The 17,931-nt window shown below is 42.0% G+C and overlaps 1 long non-coding RNA gene across 9 annotated transcripts in view; it reads right to left on the bottom strand.

Annotated features, from left to right (window-relative positions):
• The window catches only part of LOC105835530, a 286,578-nt gene that overhangs the window by 121,104 nt on the left and 147,543 nt on the right, over positions 1-17,931 (bottom strand). The window contains exon 1 of one of the 9 annotated variants that reach the window (XR_004965060.1): positions 7,292-9,121. The exons of 6 other annotated variants lie outside the window; for them this stretch is intronic. This is a non-coding gene — a long non-coding RNA (steroid receptor seven-up, isoforms B/C). Of the gene's footprint in view, positions 1-511; positions 1,142-7,291; positions 9,122-17,931 lie in introns of those variants that run through there. 2 more of the 9 variants (XR_004965061.1, XR_004965062.1) reach the window with 2 other exon arrangements.

Genomic DNA, 17,931 nt, shown 5'->3' with positions numbered 1-17,931 from the left:
CGAAATAATAAATCAAACTAATAATTAAAATAAATTGCCCTCTAAACGGCAGATTCGTATAAATTAAGTTTAATACTCACATTTTCGATCCACTTACGTGTCTAATTTATACGTAATTTATTCTTTCTCAATTCTTTTAATTATATATTCATTAATTCATTAATTACTTTTGTATATCGTATAATAAAATATATATTAAATGATTAATATAAAAATATAAAATTTAGAATTTTTTCTTGTATTATCTTTGCTTTAAGCAATTTTTTTTATTTTTACGTAATGACAAATTAATAGAATCATAATAAATAAACAATTACTCGCTATTAAGTTCATTTATGTTATAGTTAAACAGTTTCAAATGCTACCGTCATACATTTTCTACGTAAATTTAAAAGTAACATTTAAAAAACTAAAATTGAAAAAATTGATTGTATGTCTCAAAGATAAATACGGACAAAGAAAATAACATTTATATTTAACAAAAAGCATTCACTCCATTTATAATACACACGTTTCTGCCGCGCTGCTTTAATGCTTCTCATGGTCCTTCAACCGTTTGTTCTTAACGTCGCTGTCGCACCTGTTACTCGCGGAATCTCGCGACTATCACATTCCAGAACGCATAACCGGTGTAACGTGTGACGATCGACGTGCCAATCGACGCACGGCGCTTATGTAATCAGCATGATGTCGCGGAAAACACATTAACGAGCGTCCGTTGCGAGAAGTCGCGCGGGCTGTTATCGTTCGATTCTTCAGTCGAACGACATCAAGCTGATCCCATCTCCGCGCATCGACGCGCGCCAAAAGCGAATCATCGTCGACCGTCATCGAGGATGCGTCTCATTGGAAAGAAATCGGTGGAACGCGCCGCTGATGCACCGTTCCGCATTGGACGTTCATTGGCGTAATCGGCCTGATTGTCGGCGATCGCTTTATTACGTCGACGGGTTTATTTTGATGTCAAGCGATGTCAAACGGCTGCGAGTTATTGTCAATTTGCTCGGGACGATCGAGACGAGTCTGACGACAAACGCGTCGAACGAGAAAAAAATGACTCGAATCCCAGTCACTGTAAATTCTTCCACGCACGAGCAACTTTCAATTGTAATCATGAAGATAACAATTATATTTTCACATTTATTATAATTACACTATCCTTAGATCTCTGCATAATTTCAAGAAAATAATTTATCGTCTCTCTCTCTCTCTCTCTCTCTCTCTCTCTCTCTCTCTCTCTCTCTCTCTCTCTCTCTTTCTCTCTCTGATCTGAATATATATGCGGCTCCTATCGCGGATAAGCTTCTTCGACACTCATTCATTCCAAGACCTTTCTTCATCCTCGTGCAGTCACCCCTGGCCGGCGCAATCAAACTCCATTTCACGGTGAGGGTAGAAAGGCCGACGTGGGTATAAACGCGCGCGCGTTACCTCCTACGCTGGGGGACCAGGGAGAGAATTCGCGATGTTCCGGGCAATTAAGATTACCGCGAACAGAAATTATCGTCGGATTAACCGTGTTATTACGGCACCGCTAATGCCACGGATAGGCGCGAGAGCCCCGGCAATGGTAAATATCGTTACCGCGGTTGTAATTGGTACACCGGGGAGAGAGTGACTCGCCGCTGTAACACGAGCGCTCAATTAAGGGTCCAACTCTTAACCTGGTTCGGCCCTCGCTTCCACCATGACGACTCCACATCGACCGTATCGCGCGTTAATTCGCCGCGGTATCACTACACCGTGTTTCCCTCGCAGCCGGTTACGATCACTTTTCCATTATCCGGATTCTTTTACGCAATAAGCTGGCTTCTCGCTCAAGCGAGATATTTCTACATAATCCTTTCATTTAAGTATTTCAGTTCTATTTCGTTTAATTTTATTTTCCCGCACACACGCATGCTATAATGTTAAACGACTTCTCAACGGAAAGTACGTTTTCTTGAATGCCCGCACCTTGTATTTATACAAATCGATAAATACTTTACGAATTTTAATAATATACGCGAGAGTATATAATAAAGTTAAATAGAGAATAATAATAATTCATTTAATGATAGGTTTTGAAACGAAATGCAACAATCCTTTACTCCGCCTGATAAACAAAAAGACAAATACCGTAAAGGAACAAAAGAGCCCTTTGATAGCTCGTGTGTAAGCTCACGAGAAGGTCGGCGGATGCACGAAGACGATCGTTTCACTCCGAGGAATTCCGGCGGCCCGTATCGGGTGCATTGCAGGGCGAGTAATTAGAGAAGCCCCGGGTTCATTAGGATATCTGCTCGTATCTTGGCGACAGTTTCCGCCACGCGACCGACCGACCGACCGACCGACGGCAGTAATGTCCGTAGCAATTTAACGTGAATGCGAGAATCAAGCAAATTCAAACATTAATTCAAACTTTATGGAAACAATGAAAAATTCTCCCTAACGTTGAAACTTCATTGGATTAAATATTTTACTCTACAAGAGAATGGAATAATATAACTTCTTTTATAGAATAAATGTACGCGAGGGAACGCTGAAACAAGCTGAACACGCTCCAACTTTCTTGACAAATCCATATCCTATCTTACATCTCGTCAGCTTTAATTATTAAAGACAAAATTAAAATAATAATGAAACACACACGTGCCGATAAATTGTACCTTCGAGTTGATTGAAGGTATTTATTTTTCATTAAAATGTTACTTAACACGTGAAAAGCGTGTAAGGTTGTTTCCTTCGTTAAAAAAAATACGTCAATTCATTACAAGCGCGACCGCAGATTAATAGCCGGTACTGTAACCTATTCGTTCATCGAATAAAGTCGGCGCCGGTTCTTCCGGCAGATCTAACTGTCAATTATCTCGCGTGGCGAGAACGGACCCTTCGGGAAACGCGCGCGACGCGGCTGGCTGGTTGCAGCCCCGCGGATGCATTTCCGCGTGCTCCGAGCGAACGGACGCGATCGTGGCCGACCGACATCTGGCCGACGTGGCCGGGGCAATTCGTGAAATTCGTCGTTACACGGTGTACAGATTACACGCCAAATTTAGCCGAGCTGCAGGAAATGGTTTACACATTGTACAGGAAGCAATTATCGCAAGCGTCGCTTATCGAGTTGGACGGCGCGCTGGCACGCTTTAATTGCACAGTTTCGTCCATTCCTGCAAAATTTTTCTGAATACCTGGGTAGATACGTAAAATATTATCTCATAATATGAGATACAGTGTAATAATATAGTTGTAAAACGCGGTTTCGTATATTTCTATATCTAAATGGATTAAACGTGTATACGTAACATTGATGAGGTATCTCACTCTTTGTCGTATTCAAAAGTCACGAGTTCATGTGTTTTAATGTAAAATCAATATACGTATCTTGTGTGTATAATATTATGAGGCTATCATTGTATCATTGTACCGCCAGAACAAGAAACATCAATGGTATTCCGTGACTTAAAGAGATAACAGGATATATATTTTACTTTTAATGAAACTTAAAATATCTAAATTGCGTAATAAAAAACGAGTTTAGCGAAATTTCCTTCTTACTACATAAATATCAATAAAATATCACAATTATAATAAAATAAATTAACAAAACATGTCAAAATCCCCTGTCAGTTATAAACTTTTAGACTTTATGGAAATTATTATAATGAAACTTTGTATACAATATATCATTATCTTGCGTCTGCTCACGAATTACGAAGCAGCAGCGATTGTTCCCGTGTTATTTCATTCTACTACGTTAAGGCACTTTATGGACATCTCCAATCTCAGTATCGATCAATCGGAGCAAAGTACTTTTTCAATCTGTTCGAATCGATCGAGGCTCGCCGTCAAGCAGATCCATCCATCTGTCTGTCTCGTCTTCGCTCGCTCGGTCAGCGCTCCACGCTTCAGTATCCCCATGATTTCCACGTGATATCCACGCGTGTTACGTGCCAGATCCCACGCACGGTCTCGTCTCCGTCGAGGGCAATACACCGAGTGAACCTAACGAGATTTCAATAGCCCGCTGTCGGTTACCGCAAATAGGCTCGATCCTGCGGTAACGTCTAGCGAGCGATGAATGCTAAGCACAGAAATGCGGAACCACTCCGCAGCGAGAGGGATAATGTGTGCGGTAAATAGAAGAATGTTATGAACTCGCATGGAATACTCGCGCATTGCTATACTTGTCGGTCCGACGGCGACGGCGTGGTATCCCTCGAGGCGGGGAGCAGGGGGGCACAAAAGCAGAAACGTACCGTTTTAACGCCCGCTAAAAATAATTTTGACCAAGCGAAAAAGGATAATGTATTCTTCGCCTTAATAAAAGGCAGATATCATCTAATTATCGACTCGGCGATGAGAATGGCTGCTACAAAATTCATTTACGTCAAAATGATTAATTTGAAACTCGTTTCGACGCGAGCGACCGTATACGAATTTTAGATTGTTTCGGCATAGAAACGCGTACACGTGTGCGAAGGTTTCCGAGAGCTACACAACGAATCCGTTAATATTTTTCACGTCGATCATTAATATAATTTACCGCGGGTATCACAGATAATGGCTCGATGTTTTGAAAGCATAAAGCCCTAAGTAATTAACATTTCATATGTGTACCTACAAAAATTTTACGACAGAGGTGTCAACAAATTGTGACACAGGTACAAGCTACAAGCATCGTCAGCGTGAAACTTTGATTTTTAATTTAATGCATACAATTTATCGCACAAGCGTTAATAATTTGCGATTAGTATTCACGCGTCTCGCTGCGGCTTCGACGCATCGAGCAAGTCGAGAGCAGGAAGGGCGAAAAGAAGAAGGAACCGCAGATAGCTGTGGATCATTAATCAAGGCCCTCGAAGTGCACTAAATCACCCGCGAGATATAAATTACCGCGGGCAATCTGGTATCAATAAGGCGTAATTCGGGATAATAGGGCGTGCGAGAGAGGGCGGACGCGCGGGAGGATATATAACTCCTGATTTCCGAGGGTGCTGTAGATTTCGATTAACCCAAGTCCGTCCGCCTGTCCGAGCCGAGTCGCGACATTTCTCTTCGTTACTCTCCTCTCGTCTCGAGCCTTCGGTCCTTCGTATAAATGATTTAACGGACGTTGCAGGAACTCAGCTGTTCTGCGTCTCGTGAATGCCGACCGTGATATAAGAAAACGTTGAAATAACCAAAGTTAAAGCTCGGATATTCGATCAATCACTCTTAGACATCTCAGCGAAGACAAAATGTAAAATAAGCATCAACATATTTCAGAACTTTCATTATTTAAAAAAATGATGGTTTATCAAAAAAGGAATCTTACTACTTACACCATTTCGTTAAATTAAATTATAAAAATCATTTAACAGAGATATTATTTTGAAGTTACTAAAATATTAGCTTTCATAAATACAAAAGAAGAAGAATTGTTGAAGAACCGGAGAATAAATAGATCCTATTTTCTATTTATGTCACGAAACTTTCAATAATGAGATAAACCATAAACTGATTTAAATAACACTGTACTGTACAGTATTGTTAAATAGAAATTATAGAAAAGTGATCGATTTCATACAGTGGAAGGAAAGGCGCGGCCTGTAACATACGATTCAAAGTACAAATCGCCCAGAAACACTTCTCCTTGCATCGACAAATCGCGAGATTCGTCGGCGCGATACGACACGGCGCGATACGGCGGCGCGGCGCAACGCGGCTAATTAGTTATCCTCGATACATCTGGCCGATGGATAATTAGCCGCTACGGTTTATACGCGCGATAACTCGCCGCTCGCGCGCGCGCGCACGTTCTCGACGACCCGCTGGGATTTGTTTCCGCCCGTGAAAACAATTTGTTTCTCATTCCATCGGAACCGAACCCCGTCATCATCGGCGCCAGAATGGGATAAACCCTTCCCTCTCGCGCCCGCTTCTCCCTTTCGACGTCTGTCCTCGTTCCTCCCGCTTCATTTCCTCGGCCCTATTACATCGTTATTAGGCTCGTAACAGACGTGTAAGCGTTCCGGGGAACACCCCACTGGGTTATTAATGGTGACTCTTTGTTTTTTCGTACTCTCCACGCCCGATGGCCACGGTGTACTCTTTTTCTCTTCTTCTCTCTTCCTCTTTCCTCCCTCGCTCCTCTGTTTTTTCTCTCTCTTTCTCTGCCTCCGTTCCGCACACTACCTTCTTCTATCATTCGTAGTAATAATCTCTTTCTTCCTCTCATTAATCCGGAATATTTCGCCGTTTCTTTCCCCCTTTATTTCTCCGCTTCCGTTCCTCCCTCTTACATACACATCTTGAATAAATTAATGTAAGCGCGAGCATTAAAGTAGGTGTCGAGCATTCTGATGCGAATAAGCTCTGCCTCGCGCGATGACAAATTGGTGGCGCAGGTAAAAGGATACCTATCGCGTCCCACGGCATACCCACAGTGGAGAGAAAGAGAGAAGAGTCGTCGAAAGAGCCGCGCTCCTCCATATGAAGAAAAAAGAAAGGCTTTGCGAGAACCTACCGCGTGGTGACGGTAGAGATTTCGACGGTCGCCCTATCTTCGCCGCGTGGCTGTTTCAGCGCGCGTGCTACCGTTCGTGTCGCCCATTGTGGAATCTCTCGTGAAATCTCTTCGACAAGATCTCAAATCTCTGCCCTCGATCACGGACAAAACGCTTATTCGCTTTTATGACTGTCATGGCATTTCCTGACTAACGTTTTATAATTGATTATATTATTTTTCTTTTTCGCGTAAAAAAGATAACTTAGAAAAAAAAGGGAATTGATTAAGTCAGAATTAATTAATTCAGATCATCGCTAAGATTTAGATTTCTTAAACCAATCGACAAATACTGAGAAGATAAACGGTTTTTTAAATATAAAATTAATCACGTTTTTATTGCTGTTTCTATTTATCTCCAAAGTTTAAAGAATTTTTTACATGTGCATGTTATATGACAAAATCGAAACAGGTATTTTTATGTGTTCTGATATTATATATCTTTCTCAATCGCAAGTTGTTAACGTGGAACTGAATTTATTTTCTGTTACCGTCTATTACCGCGACTTGAAATCGTGAAATATCATCGTGATTCACCTTATGCTTATCGACTATTACAAGTATATTTGGTTATTATCGCACTAGTAATCAACATGATTATCAGAGATATACCTAACAATCGCACAATGTTAATTCTCGTGTTGATCGAATATGTCACCAACAAAGAAATATATCTACGTCCATTGTAAGTCATCCTCCGATCATCATCACGCAACTACTAAGGCATTTTTATGCACTTTTTCGAAGAAAATATGAATGACTCACCTTCGCAAGTGAACTGTCCGTAATGTTTGCCACTGCTTTTGTCCCCGCAGACGACGCACTCGATGTTCGGCGACTTATCCGTTTGCGAGCTGCCGGACTGCGAACTGTTGGCTTGGCTGCCGGGGGTGGTACTGGGAGGCAGGGGGTCCCTTGAGGTCAGGACCGAACCGGCGGGTACCAGACAGGTGATGTCCTCCGGCGTGGCCGAGGGTGTCAGATGTGCGGGCGGCATTGGCGGCGGCGGGCCTACCGGAAGGGGTCCGCCGCCTCCACCGCCGCCGCCGCCGGCTGCGCCCAGGGCGGCCCCGGGGTCCCGCGAGGCCCAGGAGGGCGGCGGCGCGACCAACGCCATTGAGGCGGTGGTGCCGCGCGCCGGGAACCCCAGCTCCAACGTGGTGGTGAACTCGGGGTGGTGGTGTCCGGCTGGCACCCGACCAGGAAACAACGTCGCCGTCGCGGCCGGGTAAACCACCCCGGCAGTCGCCAGGGCGTCCGCGCCTACTGTCCCGCCTCGAACCACCCTGCCGGTTTCCTATCCGTAAGACGCGATTCGGCCGACAACGACGAGGGGGCCGACTGTGGGTTCGCGGTCGCCTTAGTCCGTTCGGACAATTTTTTGGACTTGATCAGTTTATCTTCGGGCACAGTAGAAAGATGCGAAATCCTGGCAGTTCTCGACAATTTGTGCGTTGATCACTCGAATGATATATCAGCTGCTAGAAATCACGTTTCTTCACTCACTTTTTCACTGTCCTGAACTTTCGGATAAATAACCCATAATCGCGAAACGAACTATACAAATGATAGTTGACACCTATCATACTTGCAGAGAAAGAATTACGGATGGATCGACACGTGCGTTCTCCAATTATCTTTCAAATGCAATACATATAAATAATTGTTGAGAATATCAAAGTCAAAGCCTCATCATTTACACGCGTTATATTCTCCTTTTGCGTGTTATACTTCTAATTTTATTTTTGTTCTCTCTGGTACTGCTCCGGCTCTCCAAATCTTTAATTGAATGTAATTCGTCTATAAAGTCTACAGAGAATTAAGTTACGTTCGATCTTTCGATTTTTGCAAAGACATCGCACTTAAGTAAAGGTCTTACGACTCTAATCAACTTTAATATTATTCGTAGATCGCTCACGCTATAATAATCACAGTGTCATTCCGCAAGAACTCCCAGTGAACGTGCGTGAACAACGATCGCGAATGATATAACGATGTCGAACAGTAACAGCTTTCACACTTGGTCATGCACTTAGAGGCACTTCACTTTTTCCACGTGGACGTTGCGATTTCTCAACGAGAAAGATTTCGCGTTTAAAACACCGACACTCGCACCGACACCGATCGAACCATTTCGGCAATGGTCATCAACCCTTCAATTGTCAGGATAGCCGACACACGACCACCCGGCAGTAAAAGGGAGAAGGGAGGGGGGTAGATAAACTCCAAAGATAAATCCAAAGAAGTTCGGAGCGATCGTCTCCTTCGATATCGCTTGACGTTTCACACTTTGGCGTGATCTCGAGTATATCTCTTCACAGCTCTCTCATCCGTAGCCACGAGCGTGCCTGCGTATGTTGCCGCGTGCGTACGTCCGTGTGTACGCGTATACAGCCGATATATCGTACGATCGCAAGCGACACTTGCGTTTGCGCGAGCCTCGATGTATGCGTTTGCTCGCTCGCTCGCTCGCGTGCGCGTGTACTTCTTCGAATGCGTGTTGCGCGATGGTGTGCGTGATGGTATCGTCCCTTCGTCGCGCGCTCGCAGCGCCGAGCATCAGCAACAGCAGCAACAGCAGCAGCAACGGCGGCGGCGGCGGCGGCGGCGGCGGCGACGGCGGCGGTGGCGGCGGCGGCGGTGGTGGCGGTGACGGCAGCGGCGGCGGCAGCAGCAGCAGCAGCAGCAGTAGAACGGCGGGCCGTAGTAGTAGTAGAAGGAGGAGGAGGAGGAGAAGAAGAGAGGTGATACTCGACTACCGCCTCGATACGACTATTCTTGGGGCCGACCAGAGACCGACTGCCGACTAAGGCGACCCCTGACACCGACCTGGACCCCCCACTATCGCGAACCCGCGAGGGTTTCTCGCGGGTTCCACTGGTTGCCATGACTACTGAAGGTGGGGTCGAGTCCCGGGCGCGCCCCGGTCGTCCTCTCATTGGCTACGGGCTTGCCCTACCCCGGACAACCAGCACGCGTTGCCCGACCAAGTAGTACCATACCCACTTTAACTCCTCGATCTAGTCGCCGTTTCCCTCTTTCTCTTCCGCGATCGCTGATGAGTGAGTCTCCTTCCTTCACTCGAGATTGTCTCGCTCGCCGCGCCAGTGCCTTGCTCTCTCGCTCTCACTCTTCATCTATCTATCCGTCTGCCGTCAGTCTATTCGTCCTGCTCTCCCTCTCTTTCGTCTCTTCCCTTCTCCTCACCCCCTTTATCCTTTCTCTGTCTCTCTTTTTCTCCCCGTTCGCGAACTCCACGAACAAGTGCTCTGCAGTTCTCCTTATCGCGTTCCCTGTCCCTCTCCTTCTCCCTCGTGTACCATGTTCCACCACTCTACTCGTAATCTCTTCTCGCGGACCCGAGCTCTCCAGATTCTTCAACCTGCTGATCATATTATTACGCTTTTTATCAAACCCAACCGCGACCACTACCATACAGTCGTCATCACCGCCTCTAAGCGCCTGTCGGATAATTCTGCTTCTCGGGAGGGGGCCGTGTTCGATTTCACTGGACTCAACCTCGGGCTCATTTTAATCCCTCGATTCCTATCGGTTCTTTCTTTTCACTTCAACTTAATCCGCCTGTGATTATTTCCGCTGACCGTTGCTCTCATTCGTTCTGTATCCGCTGCAATGAATAACAATCTTCAAGTGTAACTCTCCTTCGACTTTTCTGTTATTAATCATTTAATATTAGCTTTAGTTGCATTTTCTTCGCTTTAAAAAGAAAGCAATTACCGTTGTTATATAAAATTGCTTCGTAGAGATTTGTTTGGTAGCATATTAGCCGTTGTCAGATGAGCGATTAATATTTCGTACGGATGTTTTCGGCCGTCACTTCTTTTCTTCTTCGGAAGAAAGGTCCAGGTAGAAGGAACGCGGCCGTCCACCCCGTCGATGTCAGGGGCGGCCGAGGGAAGAGAGGTCAGAGCGAGAGGGCGGCAGCCAATGAGGACGTGGAGTCAAGTGGGGCGCGAAAAATGGGCCGGCCCGCCTTCCATCCACCCCCGGGAGCTAAGGGTGAGGGTAAGGGTGCGCGGAGTAGGGCTAGAGAGGGCTCCGAAGGCGGCCGGGGCATCGAGGTAGGGTCAGTCGGGTCGCAGCCCTGCACCCCTACAGCCTCGCCTGTCAAGCTCTTTGCTCTTTCCTCGCCTCCCTCTATCTCTTACTCCTCTATCTCGTTTTCCCTTACGCTTCGTTGTCTTTCTCTTGCGACGCGTGGTCCCTACGTTTTTCCGAGCTGCTGAGATTCAATATTTTTCATGTTCGATCTTACTTTCTCGTTTTTTATCTTCATGCAGTATTGATTTAATAGTTGAATGTTAAATCCGCAATTACAAATCTCTACTTCTTTTTTCATGTCAAGTCTTGCTTTCTATTCAAATTGCTGTCTTTACGCTTCGCACATAAAGTTTTTATATTGCATTAATATTTTTTTCCTCGTATTTTTGAAAAGTTAAACGAGAAAAATGCTCGATCAGTATTTTAACGCTTTTTGCTCTTAAAAGTATAAATTTACATGATTTTAAACGCAATAAGCATGAAAGTGCGCTAAAATTAAAAAAAAACCTAAATCTCACATCTCTTACATCATCAATCAGTTTATCTTACATTCTGTTGCCGATAAATTCCATCGCGCAACAGTCTTATCGCGCATTTGCTCGCTTCTCCGCGTCGTAATCGATGTCGAGCCAAAGCAGGCGCGTAAGATGATCTTCTCGCCGAGCGACGAAATCGAAGGGAGGTATCCTCGACGCGTGATTCGAGCGCGAGGAATTCGGCCTCGCAATGCAGCGGCGGGAAGCACTTCTATTCTTTTTTTCTTCAATGGGTTGCATGCACGCAAATAGCGGATGGCAAATAGCGGCTGGTCGGGCGAGCGAAAAACGAGAAACGATAGTACGGGAGGCTCGAAGACGTTTCGGAGCGAAGCGAGCCGTTGGCACTCGCGCGCTCTTGAACTGAGCTCAATAAGCGTGACCTCCGACCGACTGACGCTCGACTCTCCGGCGGTTACAAGCGCCGTCGTGGATGTCGTCGAGGGTCGGATTTAGGCTGCACCCGATGCGACCGCATCGAATTTCGCGCGACCTGTTCCACCTGACGACATCAGAGCAACGTTTATCGCTTCTATCGACGTCTTGGGATTTTATTTTGTCGATGTTCGTTAAAGAAATACATATAAAGAATTCAAAATGTTTCCTGTTTCTAAGTTTTTTACTGCTTTTACATGTTTTATAATAGCGTATTCACTTGCACTGTACTAGTCGCTATATATTAATCTGTCGTAAGTGCAACATATCATATATTACTTACTTTTACGATTTGATTTACGTGGAACTGTACCATCGATGCGTCAAATTAAATTGGCTATGTATATAGCAAAGCAATACATAAATAGAATACATATTTGTAAAAAATGTTACTTTTGTCTTATAAATAATGTAATAAAAGTATATGCGTAAATCAAATAGTTATAATGCTTATGTTATTCTACTTTCTATAGAATTGTTATAAATGTTTATATAAGTTTTGCTTGTAAAAAAGTTTCCAGTTTCAATTTTGTTTTTATTCAAGTTTCGTCCAACCTATGAATATCAAGAGACACGGCATGGACTCGTGCCAAGTTAATGAGCAACGCGAGAGTGTCCCGTTTAAATATCTTTGTATCTTCATTCAAGAATTTTTCTATTCCAATTTAAGAAAAATATATTTAATTTTTAAGAAATAAAACCCAACGTATCTAAAAAATCAAACTGTACAAAATTCTTAACATCATTTTTTACTTTTTTTGGAAAAACGTGATTTTACTCTCTAAATTACAATCAGTGTATTATTCATTGATTTGAAGTAGTATACTTATAGCTGCGCTTATCAATGAGTATGTCTTTTTGCGATTTTTACTTTAAAATTAATATATAATCACTAAAAAATTAGTGTATTTATTTCACCGATTGACAAATTGTAAGTATACTAACCAGTGTATTTTAATTAATTTCGCTAACTTTTCATAGTAATTTAGAGAGTAAAAAAACATTATGATGCAAATAAAACAACGAATTAAAATGTTAAAGTATAAGAAATAAAAAATTCAAGTCAACAGTTAAAAATAAAATTATTTGTTTTAAAATAGCTACCACAATTTTTCGTTCATTTAAGTATTCGATTAAAGCTTTAAATCATCGCTGCACAAATATTTATTACAACAAGATGAATAAAAATCTCTGGTACTAAAATAAAATTAATTACATTACAATATCAAAAAATTAACAATCAGAAATTTAAAATTTATAAATTAAACATATAATTTAAACTAAGTTTTTTGTATCGAGACAAATTTCTCTCGAATAATAATTTTATTTTCAGTTTCGTGACCACAAGCGACTCACCCGTATCATATGTAGCTCGTCTTTAGACTATCCTCGGATCCGATAACGACGCGGGGAACATTTAAAAATCTCAAATCACCCGAGGCACTAACCACCATTGCCGGTAACGGGGGCGTCCCGCGGCGAACCCAAGAACGACCTGCGGTGTAACCGCAGCCCCCGCAACCGATGCCGGGGGTGAGTGAGCGTGCGTAATAGTTTGGGGTTATACGTGTGTGTAGCGGTCGTCGCGAGTACGTTAGTAGGGTGGAAGTCCTAGCGGTAGAGACGTGCGAAGGCAGGGGTAGGCGCGCCGCGTACAAGTGCATATCGGTGAAGGGGTGCCCGAACAATGCGCTCATTCAATGCGCTCTAGATATGATTACCGGAAACCATCCCGTAATTACTTTTTGTACATCGAAAACGCATGAGGCCCTTCGCTTTCCCTGTCCCTCGAAAGCTACCCCACCTTGACTGTATCATCCACGGTTGTCCTTCCCCCACCTTTATCGCCATCGCGGTGCTTCTTAGATCACGCGATGATCTTTTTCCACCCTTTCGATCGTGTTCTTAACGCGCGCGGACTCGACAAATAACTTGTACTTGATTCAACTACAGTAAAATTGTTATACTTCGTGCCGCGTAATCTCTTACAAAATATGTAGTTATAATATTCATTTACGCTAAAGAGAAATTGTCTCGTCTTACATCATCACGCTTCTTCTCTTCTTTCATTAATATAAATATGTAATTTAATTTAAACGATCAAATGCAATCATGAGCAAATTTGAAATTATATAAAATATAAATATATATAATTATAAAATACACTATAAAAAAGAATCAGTGTTAGTAACTAAAATCCAGTTAAATAGCTTGATTTCAGAGTTGTATATAACGAACTAGTTGCTTTAATTCTTGCAACATAATTTTTAAGTTTTTGTAATATCTTGTATCGAATAAACTGAAAATATATAATAGTTATATTAGACAAACACTGAGTTGAATTGATTACTATACCAAAGGTAAAATACTAACTATGTTTTAGTTGTGTTAACCTTTTATATTTGATAAAATTTTTCAATTAAAACTCCTACATCAGATTGTTGAACAGATTAAATTTAAATCTAATTTGATTTGATTGTAGTTGACGTAACCAAATTTAACCCAGAGGCTTGGTCCTACCCAATTTTTTCAGTGTAACAACAATATTTTTCACTTCACAATTTTTAACACATTTTACTATACATGTAAAATATTTTAAAAGTAATTTATTGTTAATTAATAAAAAATATCGTATTATTAAAGTTACTAAATAGCTCAATTAACTATGTTTAAAAGTTTGTTATTTTGTAATAGATATTTAATACATGTTGTGTATGAAATGTTACGATTTTGAGAACCTTCTCATATTTCGAATCCATCGCCGAGAAAATGCGGCATATTCCGCTGAGTAAATATTTACCTCATGATATTAATTAAGTACTGAGGAAGTTGGTTGGTCGTTTGAGTCACGAAACGCAAACGGCGCTCCGGATATTTTTCCAATCTTTTAACTTTAACCGAAAAGAACAGATATTGCCCATCCCTGCACCCGGTGGTCGTACGGTCTTGCTATACGTCTTTGATAGGTTTATTACCGAACTCAGGCTTGTTTGCCCCGCGTACACAAGATAGCGGTTGGTTTTTTTTTTACAAACGTGGTTCTCACTCGCGCGATACCTGCGCAATCGTTGTATAAAATGCGGCTTTATCGCTTTGCGCATTTATAATTTTCCTCCTTGCACTAAAAGTGCATTATCAAGTTATTTATTATTATTTTATTTATTATTATTGTTAGTCTATTACTCTATTATATACTACCAATGCTATGTATGATAAAAACAGATATATAAATCATAAATTATAAATTTTACATTTATATGTTTAAAAATATCTGTACTTGAAACTAAGATACAAATATTTTAAAACAGATTCTATATCGTATACATTTTTATATTGTATAATATAAAATTTGTAATAAATTTTTAAATATTATTTTAATGAAATGTAAATTAATTATTACTTTAAGGGTTGTTATAGAGTTCCAAAAAATAATTTAAACATTAGAAATGATTTTTTAATTTGTTTTGCAAGGCAGAAACGTTCGTAACTCGTGACTTGGATAAACGTTTCTGTGTTACTCGATATAAGTCTTGTCTTGCCTGGAATATACGAAAGGATTAAAACCTCGGCCTCGAATACTCGTATCGAGTAGGAAACGCCATTAATCCTTTGCCATTGATTTTCGTAAGGTCGAGAGAAACCGAGAAAAGAGCTAGTCGCACAGAAATATTTATGTAGCTGCGGGTTTTTGCGAGAGGGAGAATCACTGATCTCGTGATCGTCGCAACGGTAACGACGACGATGTCGACGACGGTGGCAGCGGCGACGGTGGAGGCGGCGCCTGCATTATGAGTGTGTTCATATTTCCTGCGTTTGCCTCCTTCCATCCCTTATCTGTCTTCCCTACCCTCGGAGCCCTTTTGTTCGCACTCTTTCGACTGTTAATGCCGCGAAATTAACTCCGCGAAGAGCGAGTTTAAGAACTGCGCTACTGGATATAGATATATATGTATATTATATACATAATATATATACATATTTTCCAGCCCCTCGTTCGTCCCTGCCGTACCTGCCCCCGCAACTCCATTGTGCTCTACGCAAACGGTATTATTTTAACATTATCAGTTGCCTGGGCACGCACTTAATTAATTTATTTATGAACTGCGCGCGAACAGAGAAGAGAGAGAACTCGAAACTCGAGTCGTTTCATCGCCGGATTTGTCTCCGAAGGTTCAGCGGTTCAACCCCTTGTCGTCGGTGGTTGTCGAGGCCGGTCGGAGATTCTCTTCGGGCTTAGGGTCCGCCGAGCAAAAGGATGTAGCCCTAATAACGCTTCCTCCTTTATTGCGTCCCGTTTTATCGCCGGCCAAAGAAACGGCTTCGCGGAGAATGTCCAACCGAGAGAGACAGAGAGACGGGAGAGGGGGTACGAGGGTGGAAGAAGGCAGAGGACGACAATTTAAGAACTGAAATCGCAATGAGAGCGGTAACCGCTGTAATGAAAAAGGCGCTTGATTACCGCCGTGAACGGCGTTAAAAGCTGCTGCGACCGTTGATCTTTTAATAGTAATTATTTTTATTCTTTAAAGAGAGTGACAAAGGTAATGGTGGTATTGACGCGACAGGATAAAAGCGAGATATCTTTAGCGAAATAAAAAAAGTAAACTCCAAGCACTTGTTTCACGCCTAACGACAATCCACAGCAATATCGTCATACGTAATCATTTTTATAATACTGTAACACTAGATTGTGAAAATTTCTAATAAAAATAAAATTCACACAGTAATTTACTCCAACCATGTTTAGTATTAAACGCGAGACAAGAGTGCTGTTTCCGCAGCGAATAGAATCGCGAGGGAATCTTCAGTACTTCGCGAGAAATTCGAGTCACAATCAGAAAGACGTAGATCAGCCGAACCTTCCTCTTGGGGATTGAGCGATAAATCAAGCGATATCCCGGAAGGGAGGAACCCTCTGCCGTACTAGCGGAACATTTGCATAGGGGAGATTTTGACCCTTCGTCTTGGTGGACGAAGCTACCGGTCAGTCGTCCAGTTTTGGGATCACCTGTCCCATGATTATCCGGGGTCAAGATTGCGAGAGGGATTTCGCCGGGAACGGGACCCTTGCACTTCGACAAAACCCCCGTGCCCCCCCTTTTTCTCTGGTCAGCGGCTCCACTCTCCGTTAACTCACCGGTCAGTTTTCGTTCGACGCGCGTTTACGATAAATTAATGGTTTTTTCGGGACTCACCGGACGGTCTCACGAAAATTCAAATCGGCAACTGTCTCGTTGTTATTTATGGTTGTCAGTTTAACCGACCGATATAAACTATTATACTCTAGATTTAGCAATAAAACAGTTTTCTTAGAAATAGACTAAGAAAAATCAATAAAATTTCTTTTAAAATATTTATGTGTGTCAAATAAGATATCGATAATCAATTAAAAATGATTCTCAAAAAATAAAACATCTTACTTTATCAAAAATAGAATCAAGAAAAAACAAAGATAAGCAAAATATATATTTAAAAATATTATCAACAAAATTTACATATGTATATATAAAGAGAATCGTTTTATACATACATTATAATCTAATTAATTTCAAACAAAATTATAACATCATTTAAGAAGTGAAATAAAATAAATACAAGTAAAATATAAAAATAAGTTAAAAATAATATTTAGTTTTGCGCATTTTTGAGTAAAGATCAATCCATCAAGTTTACAAAAAGCACTGACGTGGGATTCTGTTTATCCACGACGAACAGAAAGTGGACAATAGTCATTGGACGCGCGATCATTAACGAGCCACTGGGGAGAAAATTTCATGATTCCGTGGAATAACGGAGAACTGGACGTCGGTTCTAAAAGGAACGCTAATGGTTCTATATCAAACACCGGCTGACCATTTAACCGCGCGGCAACTTTCATGGCGTTTCACCATTAATCTCCCGTGAAGCCTTCTCGTGTGTAAACAGCTTTATTGGCAGCTCGGAAAAGAGATTCCGTAACGATGCGAACCGAGCGAGTGCAAAATTTCATGGAAAATCTTGCGCTGACGCGAGTCCGTCGACTGCAGATGCCAAACGCAGGTAAGATTCACATCAGTCATTCGTCGATCGAACCTTTAACGTTTCCTCCGTGCTCTGGACAATGCTAAATGGAAAAATGTCGAGAAACGGAGGAATGGAGGAAAGAAAGCAACTAGTTAAAAAATTTTTCATAAATAATATTGTACAAAGGGATTGTTAATAATTCAAACTAATTTTGAACGCGTTTTCAATGCAAAAACTATTGCGGAAATGTTTAACCAATCAGTATTTGAAATATAATTAATAATTCTTTTAATACGATGCTAGTTGCCGGGAGACAAATAAGAATATTCATGCAACATTCTTTGTATCACTCTCTTCTTTGCATTGAAA

The sequence above is a fragment of the Monomorium pharaonis genome, chromosome 11, assembly GCF_013373865.1.
Source record: "Monomorium pharaonis isolate MP-MQ-018 chromosome 11, ASM1337386v2, whole genome shotgun sequence".
NCBI classification, from domain to species: domain Eukaryota; kingdom Metazoa; phylum Arthropoda; class Insecta; order Hymenoptera; family Formicidae; genus Monomorium; species Monomorium pharaonis.
This window is presented reverse-complemented; position numbering and strand designations above follow the sequence as displayed.